Below are 13,728 nucleotides of genomic sequence, written 5' to 3' on the forward strand. Positions count from 1 at the left end.
CTAAAATAGTGGGTGAAATGTCTGGCATCCGGTAGAATGTCCCATTTTCAGCAAAAATAAAATAAGAAAATTAAAACAAAAAAGATACACACACACATATATATATATATATATATATATATATATATATATATATATATATATATACGAAGACTTAAAAGCCACTCAAGAATAAAGTGTAATTACCAGTTAACGAAGAAGACTACCTTGAGAGGATTGGAAACGATTTGTTTATCAAGAAAGAGCCCCTAGCGCCGGTATAAGCTTAAGAAAGTAATTGACTTGCACCCTCGCTCCTCGCCGATCAGAGCTCGGCAAAAAAAATGTAAATAGAAAAAAAAAAAAAAGAAAGAAAGAAAGAAAGTAAGCTACGAGACAAAAGAAGTGCTTTGTCATGGGAATGCAATGTCCCGTAATCTCCTTTACACTGGACCCTACGCTACATTCTCAATACCGGATGCGTAGGAATAAGGTAAAAAAGTGAATACGAAAACGAGGCTGCCTCGTTTACTATATAAATAAGCAGGAGGAGCAAAGAAGCCGGCGTCGTCGAAAAACCCCTTCCATAAACGCACGCTCTTCTGATTTACAGTTTTTTTTTTTTTACTGACTCATACGGGACTGCTTTTCTTTCCTTTTTTTTGAGAACAGCACGGAAGGTTAGTATTATCCTGGAACTATTTGTACGAAACAATCTTTTTAATGCCAAACTGGTACGTTTATTCCATTGTTCAAATTCAAATATTAACCTGTTGACGTTCTATTTGCTTTTCTTTTTCATCCTCCCCTTTCGGCATAGAAAGGGGAGGATGAAAAAGAAAAGCACTAAATTTTTTTTTTTTTTTTTTATCCTGAAGGATCGTAATTTTCTTTTGTTTTAATTTTTTTAGCATGTACTTTTTCCTTTAAAAAAATTAAATCTTTCAAAGGTTAAGTTTTTTCTATTTGCATTTAAATATTTACCAGTTAAAATAAAATAAATGACGGATGTGACAGTAGGAAATAAATCGGGGATCCGCATTGGAATGTTATGGTGTTTTTTGTTTTTGTTTGATTTTTTGTTTGTTTGTTTGTTTTTTTTTTTTTTATTTAATTCTAAGTTTTTCATTTCTAAACATTAAAAAATGTATTTTCTAATATTTTGCATTTAACTTATAAAATCTAGCCATTATCAATTAATTTGGGGGTCATTGAGAATAACAACGTGAGTCATATTTGAAACCTAAAGGAAAAGTATGGATGTCCATACGTGCCAAAAAGTCGGCTGGGGTATGTCTTAGACGCTAAGACTCTTAGAGTGGCCAAGTAACAAATATTACACGTTACTCTTCTACCTACTTGGAGAAGTTTTCGGTATTTTAGCTTATTTTAAAACGTGTTTAAGTTTGCTGGGTGCTTTTAAAATGAAAACAAAGATGGCGACATGCGTTCGCATTTTTAAGTTCTGAGAGTCTCTCCAAACTTTAAAAATAAAGCACAATACTGTTCAAAATCCACTCCAATGTCTCGGTGATAATTATTTGGAGGATTTATCATTTTTATTTTCGAATTTTGAGCGATTCTTGTAAACTCCAAACGCAAAAGCGTTATCTCGCTATCTTTGTTTCCGTTTTAACTTAAGCGCTCATCACTACTTGCGTTTCAAACATGATCACTTTAAAAAATAAGTTAAAACGCCAAAAGCATATCCAGGTAGGTAGAAGAGTAGCGTTGCCTGTTTCTTAAGCACCTTTTCATTCTGTTTACTGTAAAATATACCTGTCAATTTCAAAAATAGAAATATTAACTTTCAAGTAAAACCAATGGTATTTACTTAATTGTCGTGTTTGCAGTAATGAACATATTAAAAAATTATGATAAAAAAAAATTGTTAAAAGTTTTCGAAGAAAAGAGGAAATTGAGTTTTGCTAACTTGGCTCAAAATTTTCAGTTTTCAGATAATTATCTCCCCTCTTACAATTTGAACTCGTATTTTTTCTCTCTCTCAAAACTCAATTTTCGATAATTCTCTTTGATAACTATTTTCATTAATAATTTTCTATCTTATCGTTTTTCGTAATTTTTGGCAATGTTCTTTATTGCAAGATGACAAAGTAGATACAATTGGGTTTACTTTGAAATTCAATATTACGAATTTCGCCCTAATGACGAAGAAGCACCATTTATATATATATTTAAAAAACGAAATACATAGTGTGTGTGTTTGTAAAATCGTTTATCGCGACAACGCGTATAAATTACACTTGGTTTCCACCTTAACCTTTTTTCGTTGAAAATGATATCAAAGGGTTTCGTGTATACTGAAAACGAATATCGCATTAAAATTTTCCGCAAATAAGTAGCTTGTGGAAAATTTAAATGCGATATTCGTTTTCAGCATACTCGAAAAGTCATTTTAAAGGAAAATGTTAAGGTGAAAGTAAAAAAAAAAAAAAAAAAATTAACGAAAATATTTGGTGCTAATGCGAATGCGCTTACTGATCCGCGCTATTTTTTAAATCTTATTTCCAAGTTAGTTTTTTGTTTTTTATTCAATTATAAGGTTAAAGTACAGAATAGGTACAAAACATCCTCCCATGTTAAGAATGGCTTTTTAAATATTAACGTTATTTCAACACGGATCAATAAGTGCACTAGTACCAAATATTTTACCGACGAGATATTCTCAAAAATGATGTTGACGTTTAGGTTCATCCGTAGATTTACTCAACAATCATCAATTCATGTCATTATGTTTGGGATTTAGATTTTTTTTATAATAAGGCTCATTAATAACAAACATTTCTGTCTGATTACATTTAAAAAAATTTTTTTTATGGTAATGTCAGTGTTGCCCGGGAGTATATTTGCTTTCATTTTGGAGATTGTTTCTTAAATAGCCCTAAGCTTTTTATTTATTTTTATATTTTTCGAAGTGATATTTGTTATCGCTTGTCAATTATATTTATTGAACAAAATTATGATTCTCTTTACGATTACTGCCTCCACTCTCGCTTCCCTTATTTTCCCCTTTAGTTATCTATATTCCATGAGCGATGTTTCTCACAAGAGAGAATAGCTGTTTTGAGGTTGGAATCTAATATTCAGGGTTTTTTTTTTTTTTGGTTTTTTTTGTTTGTTTTTTTCCCCCTCTACTAGTGTGGTGGTGGTGTGATTTTAAATGACATGCCTTGTCGGGAGCGATTTCCATTAAAGAGCTTCCGATTGCCCTTTCCCGTGTTAAGAACCCCCACCCCCACTTTTTTTTTTTTTTTTTTTTTTTTTTTTTTATTATAAACGATCTAACCTAGCGTAGTTTTACCTCCTAAAGAAATTATTTTTCTTTTATTTTTTTCCCAAATTCCAAACATTGTAGAAACACTTGAAAAATGGAAGGAGGGAGTGGTGGAGTGAGTGGTGTCACTGGTGGTGTGGTGTGGGTGGGCTTAAAATTTATAACACAATTTCCACTTTTTTAAAAGATTTGCCTTGGCAAAAGGTCTCACCGTTAAATATTTCTTGATAGTTTTAAGGCCGTTAACACGCACGCACACACACACACACATTTTTTTTTTCTTTTTGTATTTTTAATGGATTATCGATTGGACACTTTACTATATTATAAAGAAAAAAATGTCAATATTTGTAAGGGTTGCTCAGTTTCCACTCATGTTGGAACCACTCGACGAGAACATGCACACCCTTCTTATATGAATGAATTTTCATTTCATTTATTAATATAAGGGTGATGATATTGTCCAATATATTCTGTAGTTTTCACTGGTTGCCATGTTTGTTTTCGCGCGCCTGCATTCAATTTTTGCGCATGATGGAAACTAAGGTTAGGTCATAAAAATCCTTTTTTGGTTCCCCCCCCCCCCGATTTATCGGAGAGGGAGGGACCTATGTTTTCAGTGGTGTCTGTTAGTGCGGACAATTGCCAATCCATTAGTTTTTTCCTGAAATTTGGTCACAAATTCTATTTCATTAAATAGATGTGTGCAGTAAAAAAATTTTTTTTCGAAAATTCCCGTTGCGTCCCCAGGGGCGCAAGAGGTAAAAAATGACGCGTTTTGTCCCAAAAGTTTTGAGCCATCCATTAGATTTTCCTGAAACTTAGCCAAAATGTGGAGCCCATTGTTCTTAATATAATTCCAGTATGGGTGAGTCTGCCAAAATTCTGGTTTGCGTCCCCGAGGACTTTTAGTGCTAAAAACGCCCCTTCATATTTCTCAATAAAAACTATATGTCTGACTAAGTGTATTTTCACGGTGGTCAATTCAAATATACATGTGTTAAGGTCTGAAACTGCACCGTAATCCATTTACACTGGGATTGGTGTCTCCAGGGGCTTAAAAGAGGTCAAAAATGGCCCCAAAATGACACTTGTTGCCCCATAGCGTTTGATCCATCCATTAGATTTTCCTGAAACTTCGCAATGGCCTCCACATTGTTCGTAATAAAAATTTAGTATGGGTGACCCCGGTAAATTTCTTATTTGCATCCCTTTGCGACTTCTAGGACTAAAAAACATGCCTTTTTGAAGCTCTTTTTTTCATATTACTCAAAAACTTGATATGTATGTCTGTATAGTGGTTTTCCATGGGCTGAATTCAAATCTACATGTTTTAAGGCGTGAAAATGCACCGTTTGTCCTTTTTTTTTTTTTTTTTTTTTTTTTTTTTTTTTTTTTTTTTTTCACTGGGATTCGACTTTCCCAGGAGCTCAAAAAGGGTCACAAATGCCCCAAAATTGCAAAAAAAATGACACTTTTACTCCATAACTTTTGCCTCATCCATTAGATTTTCCTGAAACTTGGCGAAAATGTGAAGGCAACGTTGGCCCTTCTCACATTCATCATTTCTTCACTTTTTTTTTTTTTTTTTTTTTTTTTTTGTGGCGTCATCTCGCATGCAGCATCAGAGGGGGACCACGCACATGCAACTGTTTTTTTTTTTTCCCCCCTCCCCTAAATGTTATTTAGAAAATCTAACATGTGTGTGTGGGGAGGGAGTCCTTTACCTATTCTGTACTTTCACCTAACAATTTAATAAATGCTAAAAAATCAATTGAAAACTAAACAACTGGAGGTATAGTGAAGATAGTAAAAAATTATAAAGATAGCCTTAATGGTTAAATTCAAAATTGGTCCGCATTTTCTGATATGGCTTGGCCGTTTTTTTGTTTTTTTTCTTCACAAGTGTACTTTGACTGGGAGTGTTCTTAGATAGGTTTTGTATCAAACTGCCTTCATTAAGTATTGATAATTATAAAAAATCTGTAAATAGAACAGTCCGCTTTTGCTCAAAGTTAACACCCTTACACAGCTTAACACCAGTGCATTTTAGTAGTTTTATCACTGCACAAGCAGAAGGGGCTGGCGTATAAAATTAACAGTAGGTCCTTTGGTAATGTTTCAGTCTAGAGCACAACTGAACCATAATACTTCGCATTTTAAACTTTAATTCAAACCAGTATATAAAATAATTTTATGAAATCAACCGTAGGTTCTCTTCAGTGCAAATGTAGACTGTATTGTGGACCAAGTCACTGCAAAGAGGCACGTGAAGCTTCCTCCCAGTGCACCATAATGGGTCCCCGATTAGAGCAGGCAATCAATTTGATTGAAAAATGATTTGATTTCACTAATTCCGGTGACAAAATTGGGAAACATTTATCGATCCTCATTTGATCCCGGGTTACGTCGGGTCTCCCTGCATCAGAAAATATCTTCATTTTATGATAGAAATCGGTTTGACAATGGTTTTGTTAATGTACGCTTCTGTTTCCACCTTCTTGGTGGAGCTCAAGACCATTGAAAACGGAATAGCAAATACAAATAAGTAAAAAAAAAAAAAAAAAAAAAAAAGATACATTTATCGGTCAGATTCTTCTGACAATGAATTAAATTTTTTATGATTTATTTTAATGGAATCTCTAGAAGATACACCTCTTGCTAAACTGTTTCCTCCTTTGGTTGGGAGGGTGCTACTTATCTAGTTTATGACCCAATCTCCGGCAACTTTGCATCTGCATCTTATGGTAGCTTACATAAGCAGTTGGAAGATGCTGAAGCTAAGATTGACAGATGATTAATTCAAAACATGGCATCCCCCTTTCCCCGTGTTAAGACTGCCTATTTAGAAAGCCATTCTTAACGTGGGGAGGATTTCACTTTTACAGCTTGTTGAAAGTTTTTTTTTTTTCTTGATTTGAAGAATCTCACTTTCACTGAAACTTGTCTTCTGACAGCTGATTGGTTAATTGCTTCGGCATTTTCCAGCTGCTTACATAACCTACTGGAGATTGGATCATAAACTGGATAAGCACCTAAAAGATAAGCTGCAGGATGAAGCCCGTGTGTGTGTGTGGGGGGGTGTTCAAAATGGTAACTTTCTGATGTTGGTTACCAAAATTAAATAAGCAACAGATATATTAAAGATAAAATAATTTTAAACAGTTTACAATGTCAGATAAAGGCTTATGCCTAAAGTCATCTGAAATTAGGATATTGAACCTGTGATGGAGATCGAGATAGTACTATGTAAACGGGGGTGGGGGCCACTCCTCACAAAAGAATATTGATAAAAATATACTGACATTTAATTCTACAACAATCCCAAAGGTGAAAATTGGCTACACTGCTGAGTTGAAGCCTTCATACCAAACCCTTTACAGTGTTTCAAATACCAGAACTTTGGACACTTTAAAGACATAAGAAACAGGTATATGGTAAATGTGGCGAAAGGGATCCCTCTCGTATTGAGTGGGTGTCTAAGGGGAAAAAACTGTCAGAATCACCTTGCATTTAAAAAAAATTTTTTATAGATTATAACGGTTAAAACATACAAGAAATATAGCATTCCCTCAAGGTTAGAATTCTTGAGGCCTCAATTCTGTGTGGTTAGGGTCGCCACAAAACAAACGTCAAAGTAGAACCCCCCCCAACTGAGACTAGGTGCAATGAACTAGGAGAAAGTTGCTGAAACAAGTGATCGGGATTTCAGAAATACTTATGGGTTGCTTGGTGTGAAGTTTGGGAGGAGATAAAGGGAACAATAAAGCACCCAGAAGCAAAAATAAGAGCTGACAACACCTCTTCAAAATAGGCAAGAAACAAAGACCCTAGTGTATTCAAAAACAGAACATGCCCCAGGGACTAAATTGAAGAACAAATCACTAAAAAAGAACTGACCAAAAGACCATCTATTTCTGCTGACTTGACAAATTCTAGGGTTTAGAAAAGATTGAACTTTCTGACACAAGAGTCAGATTAAATGAATAACCATACAGAATAAAATCATTCTATAGTGAAATGTGAGAAGTGTTAGGCAAATTTGGAAGAGTTGGTTCTCTTTATAGCAATGTGTCCAACAGCAGTCTGCTTGCATGAAATCTTCCCTGGGGGGAAGTTTTATTCAGATAAAACCTATACACCATGCAACTATATAAAGATACTGATAGTTTCTAATGGAACATCTATAGTTGTAGATAATAGAATTCCGCAAAGCTAAATAAGACTTGACACAGATATACAGGTGGTTGCTGTACTGGTAACATTGCATAAGACAATCTGCTCCATCTATCTACCACCAAGTTAAATCTTAATTGAATCTAAACTGAATGACATAATAAAACGACTCTACTAAATAATTCATCTTGAAATAATGAATGGTACAAATAAAGAACAGATCATTGGGAAAATTTTAGATAAAAGTAATTTGCTTTTATAAACAACAAAACATCTGCACTCAACAACAGGGACATATTCAGCATTGGATTTAACTGTGATGCAACAATATTCATCGATTGCACATGAAAGATAAGAAAATGTCACTTTTACAACTGAATTTTTCCAATTATTCAAACTACTATATTATGGGTCCTTGTGAAAGAACCCATGGTACAGTGGTTTGAGTACTTGGAAGGTTGAAGATTCAATCCTTGGTGTGGGTGACCGAAAATGATTGCAAATTAATCATGATTGATGGAACAAGAGCATGCTACCTCCCAGGAATTAAAGGGTTCTATGCAAAATTCCGTGCTAATTTCTGAGTTCAACAGAAAGATTCAAGAGTTTAACAAGATCGACCTAAAGGTCGAAGGTTACATCGACCAAAATGTTGTGAAAATGACACTTGAGATGAGAAAAATAGTGTGAAGCATCCAAATAATATGGATAACGAATCGTCTCCATTCAGTAATATTTTTCTTTGTTGAAACTTATTTTTTTGCACCATTCTCTCTCGACACACACGCCCGTCAAATCACGACCCCACAGGTTGGGAAATCTCAATTTAAGCTTTTTGCTGTTGTCTACTTGTATCTCTGACATTTTAGTGATATCATCTTTGTCTTATTCAGATGTAGTTTAATAGAATTCTGTAAATGGTTGGTAAGTTAGTATGTTGGGTTTTAGACGTGGTGAGTTGTTGCCCCTTTATTTTCTCTCTAAACAATTAAATTATTGTGATTTGATTTTAAAGGGTGTTTTTTTTTTTTTTTTTTTTTTTCACACAATCCCTTCCTTGCATAAGGCTTTGTTAGTCTCTTTCTACTTTTATTTTTGTGGAAAGTGCTTCACTGAGCTCTAGTTGGCCTGCATTGTAGGAGGAAATTATAATAAATTGGACAAATCAACACGCACAATTTTTATATGTAGATTTGTTCACTTTATTTTCCATTTGATAGACTTGATTCATTTCATCGCAAGATACATTAAAACCTTTTACTCCTTTTAACCTTGAACAAGTCATATTAACCTATTTGGTATCGTGTCTAACAGGGGACTGTTGGGAGGGAGTTGAGTGGTGGGATGTCTGTTCACATTACATTTTAAACTTATGCATGTCAGGAAAACAGGAAGGGAATTCCGAAGTCTATCAATCCAAGTGAAGAAACTATTCGTAGGTTTTCCAACATCTACGGACCTTGAAAGTTAAAGGTTGGGGTTTTGCTGCCTGTTGGTTTAGTCAGGATGGTTTGCACGTCGGTTAGTTCATCATAGCACATTCCATTAATGTACTTGTAAAACAGGTATCGTTTCCTCCATAATGGATGACAATATTTGTTTGTCAAGAGCTTTTAAATGATTGAGATTGGCGAAATAGCTTGTGGAAACCTCGCTCACCATGGTGGATTACTGAAGGCTTTGGTTTAATATCTAGCAGGAATATACTACCAAAAGTGCATCCTATGGATGAAGACAAGAATACTTGAATTTAGGTCAGCAGGTTCATAAAACTTCCAAATTCAAACTGTTGAAATGAAATTGAGTTGTATGCTTTTATCAAAATTATGATTTTAAATGTAAAAAAAATTCTTATTTTTTCTACAAAACTAGCAGGACCTGTGGAAATTCCACAGAGGACTCATTTATATGTAATATATTGATGTTGGCATTCTGTAGATGTTCAGTGTAAATGGAGACGCTGTGATATTATTGTAGCTTTTTGTTAAAACTACGAAAGTATTTATCTAAGCTAGCATGAACACCCGGCAAAGCCCGGTCGTAAAGTAGGCTTAAATATGTTTTAAATCTTGTAGATTTTGAATATATTATTATAGTTAATGTTTTATTTTTTTTTATTTATTTTTTTTTTTTTTTTTTTGCAATTTCAAAAATATATCCATATGACTTGGGTGCATTAGCTTGAATTGAAACTGAAATAAAAACGTATGAAAAAAAAAAATATATATATATATATATATATATATAATTTGAGTTCCTTCAGCCATCATCAAAACGAAAACTTATGAAGAATTTTTGGTAAACATGACAAGAAATGGAAGTATATAACAAACAACCCGGATGTAAGCATGACACACAAAACAACACACATTCTATCATTGTGGTTTCTTTTAGCATTTGAACAAACACTGTTAAAATTTCTCCGCTTTGATATGAAATTTTAACAATCACTGTAACCTGTTTTTCAATTTTTTTTTTTAATTTTTTTTTATTTTAATAAAATTGAATAGTCTAGTTACAAATGAAAACTTTTTATGATAATTGAAGGTTCAAAACTTGGTGATAAGAATGCAATTATTAATTAAGGTTTCTACCCAGTCCGAAAAAAAAAAAATTGGGGCCAATTTTTACCAATGACTTGTTTCAAAATCTATGGAAGCATAATGCTACAATAAACACTTAGTCTTGTTACTTGGTTCAAATACCATTTCTACTTGATCATTTTTTTCATGGCAGGTGCTCACCTGAGCTTTTTTTCCTATGATCCAGAACATTCAACTAACGACCAAGTGCTGCATTTACCAGCCCCTTGTTTGCACAAGCTTTCTCTATGCATTTGAAACCTGACCCCTATGTGACTAGCTAACATTCAAAGGCTCCGACCACATTCCAAACACCACACACAATGTAAGTTTCCTAGACTTAAGGAAGCCATTCTTATCAGGAGGCTCTCATGGTTTGGGTATGCACTTTGTTGTCCACTAACTGGCCCAAATCACAAGGCAATAGCACAAATACCGATAAAGGGTGGTGGTCAACGAAGGACATGGCTCGAAATAGTCAAAACTGGCTTGAAAGCTATGGCAGTCTCTTGCGTCTTCGCTATGCAATGGTGAAATCATGAATGACTAAAGTATGCTGAAAAGTTGGTAGCGGACAAGTCTGAATGGACTGCATTTACTTGTGATGTGGTGAATTCATTTAGCACCATCTTAACCCACCCAGGTGAATGCCGTCACAAGTACAAGTAAAGTACCCCTACTCCCTTAGCAAAAAAAAAACAAAAAAACAACCTGACGTCATAAAAATTGAATTTTCAGAAATTCAAATTTTCACGAATAGTTGAGTTGGGGGGGGGGGGACTAATTGCAACACCACTTTTTGCATCATGAATTTCTATGTGTTTATATCGACGTAGAAAATTATGAAAATTTGATAATTATCAGTCTGTAAAAATGGTCAAAGAAATATAAACAAACTCCTTTTTGTTTTGCTTATTTTGTTCAAATTTCGGATAAAATTGATTGGTCTTGTGTTTCTTGTTCTGTAATAAATTTTAAAATTTAATTGCTGGTGGCCATATTGTTTTTATGCACCAAAAATATTTTTCAACATAAATTCAACTACACACAAGGCAATTTTTTTATACAAAAACTTTAAGCATTTTTTCTACCCCCAAAATCGAAGTGATTAAAACTTTATACATTTGTTGATATTCAAGAAATCTTTGTGTGTGTGTGTGTGTATATATATATATATTTATTTGTTCAAAAGTATAGAATAATATACCAAAATATTTGTCTATTTAGACACATTTGGTTTTCACTGTCAGTTTTACAATTTTACAAATAGCATAATGTCTAATGTAAGTTTATGAGACATGTATTTATTTAGTATTTTATGTTATGCTTTGGATTTTTGTCAGCCTGTGAAAAAGTTCCAGTTAATTTGTAAAGAAGACATCATGGGTAACAATGTTAGGTGAATTGCTTCAAAAATGATGGTATCAACAAAATTGTACAAAATGTGGACGCATAAAATGTTCAAAAGTTAGAAAAATCAACTGATGTGAAATATGAAAATTTAACAATTAATCTGCAAAAACAGCATGTGTTTTTAGAACAAAGAAATTTAAACAATCTTTTTGTTCAAAGTTTAGATAAAATTGGTTGTTAGTCTTAATTGTATTGTCTTGAAATAAAAATTCAAATCTACTTTTTTAAAGTTTTCAGAATCAAATTTCAGTTCACCAAGAATATTTTTATGGTGTAATTTTCATTATATACAAAACAGTCTTTTGATACAAAATAAATTTTGGACGTTTCTGTAAAAAAAAAAATTAAAAAAAAAAAATCAGTACCTCTTTAATAAACTGTTTATATTTAGTCTAATAAAGTTATAAATAATTTAAGGGAAAATTTAGAAAATCCTATGTTCTATATAGTTAAAAAATAATGGAAAATTGATTCTTTCATACTTATTAATTTGTACATAATCTTCAAAAATAAAATATTTTTGCAATTTCTATAGACTATTACAAAGCTGCCTTTTTATTTTAAAATTTATATAAAATAAATATTATTGCAGTTATTGTCTTCCATACATGTTGGAATATCAGTAATCCTCTTGTTTACACTTGATCGCTAGCAAATTTTAATTCAGACTTGTCTTTCTCGATAATTATGCAATTTAGTAAAAATGCAAGAGTTGCATGATCTGCAGCATATGGAGGTAGAGGATGTTGAACCTGGTGAGAAGTCGACTCAATTGTTACAAAAGAACAAGCAAAGCAAGTGGTCAGGACTTGCAACAGGTGTCAGTCAATTGATCCTGCTCCAAGCACGCATGAAGCTGGAGAACTAAGTCTGACTGGGACCTGGGAAAGACTGGCAGTTGATGTAACCCAATACAGGGGTGGGTTTTACATGACAATGATAGACTGTGACCCCGGACATTTGCCCTATGGAGCTGGCTGCGAGGTGAAATAGTAGCAGTCCTTAACATGGTTAATCTGAAGCGTGGTCTGATGGAAGAGCTGCTAACCAACAATGGTACCACATTTAGATTGGTGGTGCATGTACTGAAGAAATGGAATATTCATCAATCCTCCAGAGTTGCCTATAGACTCCGTGGCAATGGTATTGTGAAAAGAAACCACCAGGCAATAAAGGCAGTGGCAGAGAGAGAGAGCACCTCGCCCGAGCAATGTTGCCTAGATCGAACAATTGCGAGAGACTGTTCCACACCTTTAGATATTCACATACTCCTGGAGGCATCCCAAGATTCTTCTATCAAGTAGGGAGACAGACAGCAAGGACCAAGTAAGGGTGAAGCCCCTAGGGGCACGATGTACCACACAGTGGAGCAGAGGATGCATGACCAGGAGTAATACCAGCAACAACATTGTGGTAGACACGGTGTCAAGCCATATTCTTGACATCAGGCCAGTTGAAAGTGAAACAGTGGAAAGCAATGTGCAGCAAGAGGGTGGTGAAACACCTCTGAGGCCGAGTAGCGAAAGACGATTGCCACAGAGGATGAGGGAGTACGAAATGTTATCTAGAGATCGGCGGGGGGGGGGCATGTTGTCTTAAGGAAAACAGAAGTCTTATCACGTGTGTGTCGGGTGATAAAGAGAGAGATTAAAGATGGTACCTGTGGTTTATAAACTGGTGTTGCGAAATCTCGCCGCACACATGCAAATGGGGAAGATAGACTATATAAAAGCAGCCCGAGTTGAGAAGTAGATTTTTTTTTTTTTTTTTTTTTTTTTAAAGCTTTGACGATTGTTGAATTTCTAGCCATGCACTTGGGAGACTGCTGTCACGACTTCTCAAGAGTTGATCAACTAAAGAACATAAGCCATGCCCACTATCACACATCTATATATTAATACGATAGCCTGTGTGGCGCTTATATCTGGGTTGTTTAATTGTTCTGTACTTCTATTTCTTGTAATAAATAATTTTACTAAGAATTCCTCAGAAGTTTCGGTTCGATTAAAGCTCCAATAATCTATTTTTTAAAAATAATTTTATCAAGAATTTTTCATAAGTTTTGGTTTCCGTTTCGATTATAACTGAAGGAACTAAAGATATCTTTCTTTCGATTCAAGCTGATGAACCCAAGTCATATATTTTTTTATTTTTGAAATCGCAACTTTATAATATAAAAATCGATAGAACATTAACTCTATGATGATATATACGAAATCTGCAAGAATTAAAATATCATATTTAAGTGTATTTTACGCCCTGGTTACCTGATTATGCGGGCGT

General features: G+C 34.1%; 1 protein-coding gene across 2 annotated transcripts in view; it reads left to right on the forward strand.

Moving 5' to 3' along the window:
* Nucleotides 1–512: 512 nt before the first annotated feature.
* Nucleotides 513–13,728, forward strand: part of LOC145246065 (dipeptidyl peptidase 9-like) — an 80,914-nt gene continuing 67,698 nt past the window's right edge. The window contains exon 1 of one of the 2 annotated variants that reach the window (XM_080107907.1): nt 513–659. The gene's annotated coding sequence lies outside the window, so the exon portion shown is untranslated. Of the gene's footprint in view, nt 714–13,728 lie in introns of both variants that reach the window. The other variant, XM_080107909.1, reaches the window with a different exon arrangement.

The sequence above is a fragment of the Euprymna scolopes genome, chromosome 23 (genome assembly GCF_053919585.1).
Source record: "Euprymna scolopes isolate OS-2025 chromosome 23, ASM5391958v1, whole genome shotgun sequence".
NCBI lineage: Eukaryota > Metazoa > Mollusca > Cephalopoda > Sepiida > Sepiolidae > Euprymna > Euprymna scolopes.